Here is a 12,304-nt window from a genome sequence, read left to right on the forward strand (position 1 = left end):
AAGTGCTGAAGAAATTTAGCACGTCTGGTGCCATATGTGGAGAGAGAAACAGAGTTAATGTTTCAAATCTAGTATGAGTATTCTTTGTTTTTGAAGATTATTCACACTGGACTCAAAATGTCAATTCTAACTCTCTGTAGATACTACAAAACCTGGAGAATTTCTCCAGTACTTTCTGTTTATATTTCAGATTTTCAGTACCTCTGGTATTTTGCTTTCAGGGGGCATTGGTGGAAGAGCAGTAGACGGACAAGGAGAAATTTAATAACAAGATTTTGCGAATTAATTACCAAGAAGATAGTGAGAGTTGAGATGGGCAAAACTTGAAGACTTGATGGTTTCAATTTCAGTGCAATAAATGAACTACCATTTGTGGGAAATTGGGGATGCATTGGTCATAATTTTTCCAAGTTTTTTTAAATTCAGGAGTTTTGTCTATGGATTGGAAAATTGCAAGTGTCAGATCATTGTTTAAGGAAGGAGAAACTACCTATCGAAGGAGCTACCAAATTACTATAACTTCCTTACAACAGAGAAACTATTACCAAGTATAGTGTAACTGAAGACTGAGAAGTATGATTTGTGACAGGGTAGGTATAATCTTACTAATCTAGTTGACTTGTATATAAAACATCACTCATATGATGAAAGAGAGATTGTCATTGAATGTCATGGAAAACCAGGACACCATAAGATGTGGCAGGCCATTCAGCCCATCAACTCTACTCCACTATTTAATAAGATTATGGCTGATCTGATAATCCTTAAATCCTTTTTCCTGCATTTTCTCCAGAGCTCTTGATTTCCTTACTGATTAAAGTCTGTCTATCTTGGGCTTGAATAGACTTAAAGATCTAGTCTTGACACAAATTCACTACAAGAAGAAATTCCTCTTCAGAGGCAACCCTTTATTCTGAGATTACATCCTGTGGTCCTACATTGTCCCACAAGGGGAAACAACCTGGCCACACCAAAGAATCTTGTATGGTTCAATAAGGTTGTGTGTCATTGTTCTAAATTCCGATGAATACATACCCAACCTACTCAACCTCTCCTCATAAGAGACCCTCCATTACCAGTACTGGCCTAGTGAATAGTCTCTACATTGCCTGCAATACCAACCTTTTTTTTCCTTAGATAAGGGGCCCAAAATTGTTCCCACTATTCCAGTTGTGGCCTGACTGATTGTTTAGTTTTAGCAAGACTTGCCTATTTTTATATGCGATTCCTTTGAAATAAAGACGAACATTCCATTTGCCTCCCCTTTTACCTGCTGATTTTATATGTGAGCTTTTTTTTGAGATTTATGCACAAGGACTTCCCTCTGTGTTGTAGCTATCAGCAGACTTTCTCCATTCAAATATTATTCAGATCATCTATTCCTCCCACCCAAGTCTACAATCTCACATTTTCCCACATCGTGTTCCATCTGCGAAGGTTTTACCCAATTTCTTAACCTGTCTGTATCCCTCTGTGAACTCTTTGTGTCATCTTCAACACTTGTCTCGCCATATCTTTCCAATGCAAACTTGGATGTAATATTTCATCTTCCTTGCCCCGGTTGATAACATATTGTAAATAATTTTGGCCCTAACATTGATCCCTCTGGCACTGCACTCCACAAGTTAGAGGTTCCTAACTGTCTATCTTCTATTAGTTAGCCATTCCTGTATCTATACTAACAGAATGTTTCTAACACCATAGCCTTGAGAGAAACAAATTGGATTTTTTTTTAAGTGATGAGATGCAAAGATTTATGTACATGCAGAGGGATTTGTTGTGTCCTGTCACTAAATGCCAGTGGAAAAGTCTTACAAAAGAGGACATCTAAGTGACTGATTATATGTCGGTCTTTATTTCAAGAGGTTGGAATTAGATTGATGCTATTATCTTCAGGTGGCACGTCGATATTTCGGTAAAAAGAGTTTGGGGAAACTACTCCAGTTGATCATTGGGAATAGTCTCAATGTTAACATTTGGATCATAGGAAATAAAAGATGTTCATGTTGCCCCCATTTGAGACACAAGGAGGGAATTAACAGCACTAAAACCCATTTGAAATTGCATCCATCAACAAGAAATATGCCTGCGGTCTATACAGGATTAAGAAACCATCAAGAGAAAAAACAAAAACAAAGGACTATTCAAATTAATGGTATCCATTTCATTTTGGTCAAGTTTTGTAATGCAAACTTTTTCCATTGGCATTAATTATGTACTGGAGCCACCAGCCAGCTGCCAAAAGTCACTCCCAGTTTGCTATGTTGTTCCTGTATTTCAAATCATCAGTTGTGTTCTCCCTATTATTGCAATGATAATTAATATTAATAATACACAGATACCCCACTGGTTTCCCACCAAAGCAAGGAACCCTAATACTTGACTGTGCCTGAGGAAACGTCTGAGGAAACCCCGTAAAGCAGATGGGTAACCCAATGAGTGGGGAGTCAAAGAACAGATTTTAGAGAATATATATTGTGAGGCTTAATGGTGCAGGACAACAGCTCAGGAGGAGAGCAAGGTGGACACAGAGTATCAATAGCCTTGATTTGGCATAATCTGAATCTGATTCATAGACTGAAGATTGGAAAATGATCAATTCCAGTGTGCACTGACCACCTCCATCCAAGTCATACCAGCACTTCACAGAACAGATAGAGTTACTGACATTTCTTTGTCAGATTTACATTTTCAAAATCTTTGTTGAATTCACTCAAAGAGAAAAGCAGATTATCTAATGTGAAATAACATTGATTTATCCTGAACTAATTGTTTTAAGAAAAATTGGGAGTTCACTGAGCGCCTGTCACATCATCTGATGAAAACTAAGACCAACTTGTTTATCCCACAGGAAGACTGAAATGTGAATAACAGCACATAATGTCCACTCTTGCAGGATAATGATTCGGGTGGAGACCTGCGTTTGAATTGCTACAGAAAGATGGGAACCTCTTTACAGGACTGAGCAAACCAGAACCTGTGGAGAATAGTTATGATGTGTGAAATACTTTCAAAAAGAGTCCATCAATCAATTAAACATGTCCAAAATGGTGGGAACAGGTTTAAGTTTGTTCTGAACTTCCAATGCTTTTATCAGTTCCGTAAGAGGGGTTATTAGGTCAAACGTTTACCATGTTTGATTGGCAAGATCCAACTGAAATGTTTCTCTGGTGTTTCTCACTTGCAGGTACTTCGAGACCCCTTTTGTGTATTCCCAACATTTTTATATTCCCTTTCTTTTTGTGAATAGTTGACAGTTGATGTTTTTCAAAGGATGTCTCCTTTTGTTTCAAAAGCAAAGAATAGATGAGATTTTGTGGATGTTGGTAAAGATGGAAGGATTAACCATGTGATTTTCTGTCCAGTTTTGTGCAATACATGGCTGTTCAACGCAGAATCTGTACGCTGAAATATTTGCATTTTTTAAAGTCACAGGGGTACTAGAAAACACCTCTCCTTCTCCATTGTCTTTTGGTTGAGACTTGAGCTTGCAGATGTCAAATGGCATTTTTTCTTTTTCTCTTTTTCACATCCTTTTTTTTTGCCTTTCTCTCTCTGTCCCCTATTCTGCCTTCTTATTCCATTGTTTCTTCACTTTTTTTGCCGTCCCCCTTTTTGAACTCCCTATCTCTAGTGTTTTCTTCATATCTTTTCCATATTCTCTTTTTATGTCTTTGACGCTGTATAAGTATATCATTAAATCACTTTATTTCCCATTGAATCATAGGTCTCTAGTCATAGAGTCACCGTAGAGTTATACAGCATAGAAGCAGACCCTTCAGTCCAACTCGTCCGTGCTGACGAGATATTCTAAACTAATCTAGTCCCATTTGCCAGCCTCTGTCCCATGTCCCTCTAAATCCTTCCTATTCATATATTCATTCGAATGGCTTTCAAATGTCATAATTGCCTTCACCTCTTTCTTTGAAATCTCATTCCATACTTGCACCACCCTCCGTGTGAAAAGGTTGCCCTTTTGGTCCCTTTTATCTCTTTCCCATCTCACCTTAAACCCATTCCTTCTAATTTTGGACTCCCCTACCCTGGGGAAAAGACATTTGCTAGTCACCCTATCCATGCCCTCCTTATTTTATAAACCTTTATAAGGTCACCGCTCAACCTCTGATTCTTCAGGGAAAATAGCCTCAGCCTATTCAGGCTCTCCCTATAGTTCAAACCATCTAACCCTGGCAACTTCCTTGTAAATCTTCTCTGCTCTCTTTCATGTTTAACAACATATTTTCTATAGCAGGGAGACCAGAATTGAATGCAGTATTCCAAAGTGGCCTTACCAATATCCTGTACAGCCTCAACATGACATCTCAAATCCTATACTCAGTGCACTAACCAGGAAAGGCAAGTGTACCAAATGCCGTGTTCACCACCCTGTCCACCTGTGACTTCACCTTCAAGGAATTCTGAACCTGCAGCCCAAGGTCTCTTTGTTCAGTAATACTTCCCAGGATCCTACCATTAAGTGTATGAATCCTGCCCTGATTTGCATGACCAAAATGCAACACTTCACTTTCGAAGGTTATCTAAATTAAACTCCATCTGCCTATCAGCCCATCTGATCAAGGTCCCATTCTACTCTGAGATAACCTTTTTCACTGTCCCCGACACCGCCAATTCTGGTGTCGTCTGCAAACCTACCAACCATTCTTGCCAATATTAACATCCAAATCACTTATTCAAATGACAAAACAACAGTGGACCCAACACTGATCCTTGTGGTACACAGCTGGTCATAGGCCTCTTGTACAAAAAAAATCCTCCATCATCACCCTCTGTCTCCCACCTCCAAGCCGATTTTTGATCCAAATGGCTAGCTATCTCTGGATTCTACGTGATCTACCATACTAACCAGCCTCCTCTGCGGAACCTTATTGGACACCTTGCTGAAGTCCATATAGACTGTGTCCACCACTCTGCCATCATCAATCTTCTTTGTCAGTTCTTCAAAAAATCAAGTTAGTGAGACACGATTTTCCACACATAAAGCCATACTGAGTATGCCAGATCAGTCCTTGCCTTTTCAACTACATGTAAATTCCGTGCCTCAGAATCCCCTCCAACAACTTTCCTACCACTGATGTCAGGCCCATTTGCCCACAGTTCTCTGGCATTTCTTTACCACCTTTCGTAAATAATTACACCACATTTGCACCTCACCATAGTCCTCGATTCTGCAGTTGTGGTGGTTTTATGAAAGTCTCACGTCAAGTTAAATTTATTTGTCAGCTTTGATTCTACAGGTGCATTGGCCCCCAAAGAAATTCTGCACCATTCTGTTTACAACTGACTTTTAACAAAGTCTGAAGTGCAATTTAAAAAAAAAAATTGATTTGATTGGATTTGGTACACTGTCATGTGTACCAAACTACAGTGAAAAGTGTTGTATTAAGTGCTTTACAAGCAGATTGTACTGTACACGTGCATCAGCGTAACAGAACAGAATGCAGGATGCATTGTTACTGCTGCTGAGACGGTGCAGAGAGAGATCAATGTTAAAATGCAGATTTTATTTCACAGCATCAGTCAGACCTTAAGGCCATAAGACACAGGAGCAGAAAGTAGGCCATTCAGCCCATCGGGTCTGCTCCGCTATTCAATCATGGCTGATAAGTTTCTCAAGGCCATTCTCCTGCTTCCTCCCCGTAACCCTTGATCCCCTCGATACTCAAGAACCTATCTATCTCTGTCTTAAATATATTTATGATCTGGCCTCCACAGCATTCTGTGGCAATGAATTTCATAGATTTACCACTCTCTGGCTGAAGAAGTTTCTCCTTATCTCTGTTCTAAAATGTCTTCCCTTTACTCTAAAGCTACGCCCTCAGGTCCTTGTCTCTCCTACCAATGGAAACATCTCAACATCTACTCTGTCCAGGCCATTCACTATTCCGTACATTTCAATTAGATACCCCTCATACTCCAGGACTCCAGAACTGGCTCAAAGGTAGAAGACAGAGGGTGGTGGTGGAGGGTTGTTTTTCAGACTGGAGGCCTGTGACGAGTGGAGTGCCACAAGGATCGGGCTGGGTCCATTACTTTTCAACATTTATATGAATGATTTGGATGCGAGCATAAGAGATATAGTTAGTATGTTTGGAAATGACACCAAAGTTGGAGGTGTCGTGATCCAACGGGATCTTGATTAGATAGGCCAACGGGCTGAGAAGTGGCAGATGGAGTTTAATTCAGATAAATGCGAGGTGCTGCATTTTGGGAAAGCAAATCTTAGTAGGACTTATACACTCATTGGTAAGGTCCCAGGGAGTGTTACTGAACAAAGAGAACTTGGAGTGCAGTTTCATAGCTCCTTGTAAGTAGAGTCGCAGGAAGATAGGATTGTGAAGAAGGCATTTGGCATGCTTTCCTTTATTGGTCAGAGTATTGAGTACAGAAGTTGGGAGATCATGTTGCGGCTGTACAGGACATTGGTTAGGCCACTGTTGGAATATTCATGCAGAGGGTGGTATGTATGTGGAATGAGCTGCCAGAGGGAGTGGTGGAGGCTGGTACAATTGCAACATTTAAAAGGCATCAGGATGGGTATATGAATAGGAAGGGTTTCGGAGGGATATGGGCCGGGTGCTGGCAGGTGGGACTAGACTGGGTTGTGATATCTGGTTGGCATGGACGGGTTGGACCGAAGGGTCTGTTTCCGTGCTGTACATCTCTATGACTCTATGACTCTAAGTATAAACCCAGAGTCCTTAAACATTCCTCATGTGTTAAGCTTTTCATTCCTGGGACCATTCTCGTGAAGCTCCTCGGAACATGCTCCAGAGCCAGTACATCCTTCCTGAGATATTGGGCCCAAAACTGTGCACAATACTCCAAATGTGGTTTGACCAGAGACTCAGAAGTATGCCTCTGCTTTAATATTCAAGTCCTCTCAAAATGAATGCCATCATTGCATTTGCCTTCCTAACTACTGACTCAACCTCCAAGTTGACCTGGAGAGAATCCTGGACTTGAACTCCCAAGTTTCTTTGCACTTTAGACTTCTGAATTTTCTCCCCATTTAGAAAATAGTTCATGCCTCTATTCTTCTTCGCAAAGTGCATGACCTCACACTTTCCCATGTTTTACTCCCTCTGCCCTTCTGAGCCCACTGTCACAGCCTATCCCAGAATGCGGAGATTGTGGGGCTAGGAATAGCAGATGGAGTTTAATTGAGATAAATGTGCACTGTTCCATTTTGGTAAGCCAAGCCAGGGTAGGACTTGCACAGTTAAAGGGCAGGGCCATGGGGCTGAACAGAGAGACTGAGGGGAACAGGTACAAAGTTTCTTGAAAGAGGTGTCACACTTAGAAAGAATGGTGAAGCATTTGGCACACTTCCCAGCGTCGATGATCGCATTGAGTACAGGAGTTCGGATGTCATGTTACAGCTGTTCAAGATATTGATAAGGCCACATCTGGAGTACTGTGTATAATTCTAGTCACTTTGCTCTAAGAGGGATGTGATTAAACTGGAAAGGCTCCTAAAAAGATTTACAAGGATGTAACTAAGACTGGAGGTTCGAGTTACAATGAGAGACTGGATAGGCTGGGACTTTTTCCCCTGGAGTGTAAAGACTAAAGGGTGACCTGAAAGAGGTTTATAGAATTGTGAGCAACATAGATAAGTTGAATAGTCAAGGTCTTTCCCCCAGGGTAGGGAGTCCAAAACTACAGGGGATAGTTTTAAGGTGAGAAGGGAATGATTTAAAAGGCACTTGAGTTGCAACATTTTTACACAGAGGGTGGTGTGCATATGGAACAAGCTTCCAGAGGAAGTAGTAGAGGCAGGTACAATTACACTATTTAAAAGACACTTGGACAGGTACCTGGATAGGAAAGGTTTAGAGGAATATGGGCCAAATGCAGGCAATAAGGACCAGTTCAGTATCGGATACCTGTTTGGCATGGACAAGTTGGGCTGAAGGTTATATTTCCGTGCTGCCTGACTCTATGACTTGTGATTTTATTGGACAGAGAGAAATGAGGCCCAAGGAGGAGCACAGGAATGAATTGCCATGGCAGGGGGCAGCACTGGAACAAGGTGGCAAGTTGGCTCTCATGTAGGATGCAGAGTGCTACTGGTACGGGATTGGAAAGGACAGCATACAAGATGCAAAGGGATAGTGTTAGTACAGTTTGGTGAAGGGCATTACTACAGAATGATGAAGGCCAGCGTTAGTCTGCGGTGCAGAGGGATTCTCACTGTACAGAATAACATGGAGGGAGCAGGGCCCTTGGCCACATTTTGAATCCAATGGATCAGTTTGCAGACTGAGTGAAAGCTGGCTGAAACCATGAGGAAAGAAACAGGAAATTGAGGAATAGAACCACTATGTGCTTGCCTTGAGCTCCCTCTTGTGCTCATATTAATGTCGATTTTTTCAGGACTCCTTTGCAGTCAGCATGGGAAATGATAACGAGAGTACCAAAATAATTGGGCTGTGAGGTTAGAAAGGGACAGATGAGGATTTAAGTCGCAGATGTTTGGAAGTGGGGCTGGATGTAGCAAGCTATGGAGTTAGAAAACTTGTCATATGGACGAGGAATGTAAAGGTTTTAGTATAAATGCAGACTGATTCTTTGCCAACAGATGCCACAGGTGACAAACAGGTTATGAATGATTGAGGTGGAAATGTCATCAGTATATTTGTGGAACTTGACATTTTTCTGAAGTTGTCATCGATGGGAATTCAATGATTTCTGCTGTGTGTGCTATCTAGAATAAATAATTCCTTGCATCTTTATAGAATAATATCTTCCCTATTTATGAAACCTCAAGGCTGTTGACCTTTTTTTGAATTTGACAATCTGGGGTTGCAATTTCAGGGAGTTGTTCAAGTTGAACAGTTGTTCTCTTGGACCGTAGGATGAGGAGGAGACTGATCACTCCCTCAAGCCTGTTCATCCCATCAATAAAATAATGACTTGTGACCTAATTGCATATTGCTGCAATTGTCCCCATAGAGACAGAGAAAACTGTAGATGTGAGAATCCAAAGTCGACAGGCAGGAGGCTGGAAGAACACAGCAAGCCAGGCAGCATCAGGAGGTAGAGAAGTCAAGGTTTCGGGTGTAACCCTTCTTTAGGACTGGGTGTGGATGTAGGGGGTGGTGGTAATAGGGTCGTGAAGTGGGGAAAGGTGAAAAACAGGTCGAGGGCATGACCTGGTTGGTCAATGAATCCGGTTGGTGGCAGGGAGGAGTGGATAGGAGGGGGAGGGGCTGGGAAGGGACTCAGGGATGGGAAGGGAGGTTATTTGAAATTGGAGAACTCAATTTTGAGTCCTCCAAGCCATAGGCTGCCCAGGTGGAAGATGAGGTGTTGTTCCTCCAATTTGTGGTTTAGTTCATTATGGCAGTGGAGGAGGCCAAGGATAGTCATGTCAGAAAGGGAGTGGGAAGGGGAATTAAAATGGGCAGTGACTGGGAGGTCCGGTCAGCCCTCATGGGCATGGCTGAGATGCTTGGTGAACCGTTCCCCAAGCTTACTTTGGTCTCCCTGCTATAGAGAATTGTTCCGTTGGCAATAAATAAACTTACAACCTCAGATCTGAGAGTGACATAGGACTGAACATCAGTTGCCATTTGTAGGTGAATTTCAAACTGGATTGGCTCTAATTTGTACACTGACTCCAACATTCCCCCCAAGTCCTCATCTCCCTACTGGGTTTACACCATGTAACCCAATGTTTCCCCTTTCATGCCCTCCGTACTCTGAGTCCAAATCCAGGTTTTTTTAAAAACTTTGTTTCTATCTCCTCGGAGGCTACCTGACCTGCTGGGTATTTTTAGCATTTTCTCTCAGTACACCACAAAATAAGTGATTCTTTATCAGCAAGCTTCAAAGGACAGGAATGTAGATTTTAGCTCAGTATAGATAAAAGTCTTCATCGCAACATTCTGTATCAAAATACTTATTGCAAATTATAATACCTTTGTCCTTAGTAATTTGTCATGCAACATGTTACAACATGGGGTAACCCCCCTCTGTTAATACAGAAAATATTTATCTGTGAAAAATCGAGAGGCCAAGAACGAGTCAAAGTAAAAAGTAACAACTTTATTTCTTAAATTACAACAGAAAATAATTAACTAACAACTATTTACAACTCCTTCCTCTAACTATTTTTTATTTTCCTTTCTATGATACTAGTCCAATAAAACCCCCGATTAAGATTTACCAAAATTCAGATTTCAAAACCAGGCAGCTGTCGAATCTTCCCTTTGTATCTTCCTCTGTAGATTTTCTTCTTCTTCGGATTTCTCTTTCACCAGTCATTGATAGATAAATATACCTTGAAGAGAGCTAATTTTCCGGGCAGTCTGCAGATGTTGGTGGATTGGCAGTTCTCCTTCAACTGTTCATGTTTTCCTGGTCTTACCCCTCAAAGCATCAGATTATATCATTGGTTTTTAATATTGTCAATATACTAAATTCAAACTTGATTGGAGTTTGGCATTTTTTTGGGGTATAATTTAAACTGATTCGCCTAATTCAAATTTATTTTTGTCTCCAGGCAACCAGCTACTGTAGCGCTGGACCAAAAGGTTACATTGTATCTTGTTCAGAATATTTGGTGCTGTCAGGTAATTCTGCTAGCTTTTAACTTTCTTAAAGGTACAGTACACTTCTATACCTTCATAACACATGATCTTGTTTTTGGACTTTCAATTGAAAATAACATTTTCTCTAAGGCAGAGTTCCAATACGTCAAGCATGACTTCAGTGAGATTAATAGTTATATGTGAATTAGTATTAGCATGCTGATGTAAAGCCCTGTCAAATATTGTCTGCTGCATTTGATATTTTATATTCTTTGGAGTGATTTTCAGCCATAGAAACACAACAACTGTCACTGGAGAAAATTTGCTGTGGAAACTAATGGGGTTAAAGGTCAATACGTCCTCTGGGCCTGACAAAATGCATTTTTTGATATTAAAATAAATAGCTACAGGGATAGTGGATACACTGCTAGTAATCTTCCAAGAATTTTGATGTGGAAAATAGCCCAGTATGTCCTGTACATAAGAAGCAGGTATGGAATGAGCTGCAAGAGGAAGTGGTGGAGGCTGGTACAATTGCAACATTTAGAAGGCACCTGGGTGGGTATATGAATAGGAAGGGTTTGGAGGGATATGGGCCGGGTGCTGGCAGGTGGGACTAGATTGGGTTGGGATATCTGGTCGGCATGGACGAGTTGGACCAAAGGGTCTGTTTCCGTGTTGTTCATCTCTATGACTCTAATTCTTAGATTCTGGAAAAGTCCCAGATGATTGGAAAACTGCCCATGTAACACCTTTTGTTATCTAAAAAAGGAAGGAAATAAAAACAGGTAACTACAGAAGAGCTCACTTAGGATCTGTTATTGGGAAAATGTCAGAATCTATGATTAAAAAGTGTAATAGCAGATCATTTAGAAATGCATAAAACAATCAAACAGAGTTGGCATGAATTTATGGAGGTGAAATCATGCCTGTCAAAGTTATTAGGATCATTTGAGGAAGTTACAAGTAAGATAGATAAAAGGGTAGTAGTAGATTTAACATACTTGGATTTTCAGATGTGTTTGAAGTCCACACATTAAGTTATTGAATAAAATAAGAACTCATGGTGTTGGATGTCATATGTTAGCATGTGTGGCACATGGGTTAACAAATAGAAGACAGAGATTTTAGATGAGAATTTTTTAGACTGGGAACATGTAAATATTGGTGTGCTACAGAAATGTGTGCAAGGATCACTATTATTTACACTGTATGTCAGTGACTTGGGTCAGTAAAGTGAATGCACTTTTGCCAAGTTTGTGGATGACAAAAATATATGGGTATGCAAGTAGTGAGGATGGCACAAGGCATCTGTAGAAGGATATAGACAGGTTGCATGAGTGGGCAAAAACTTTGTGGATGGAATTTAGTGCGGGGCAATGTGAGCTTATGCATTTTTGGAGGAAGAATAGGGGAGCTGGCTATTACTTAAATGGAGAAAGACTGCAGAAAGCTATATCACAGAGGGATTTGTGGTCCTTGTCAATGAATCATGAAAAGCTAGCATCCAAGTTCAGCAGGTAATAGGGGAGGCAAGTGGAATGTTGGCCTTTATCTCAAAGGAAATGGAATATAAAAGTAGGAAGGGTTTGCAAAAGCCAAACAAGGCACTGGTCAAACCCCAACTGAAATAACATGAACAGTTTTGGACCCCATATCTAATGAAAGACATACTGGCATTGAAGACAGTCCAGGGAATATTCACAAGACTGAAACCAGAGGGACTGTTTTGATGATGTGTTGATAAG

Source organism: Chiloscyllium plagiosum, chromosome 42 (assembly GCF_004010195.1).
Source record: "Chiloscyllium plagiosum isolate BGI_BamShark_2017 chromosome 42, ASM401019v2, whole genome shotgun sequence".
Lineage (NCBI taxonomy): Eukaryota > Metazoa > Chordata > Chondrichthyes > Orectolobiformes > Hemiscylliidae > Chiloscyllium > Chiloscyllium plagiosum.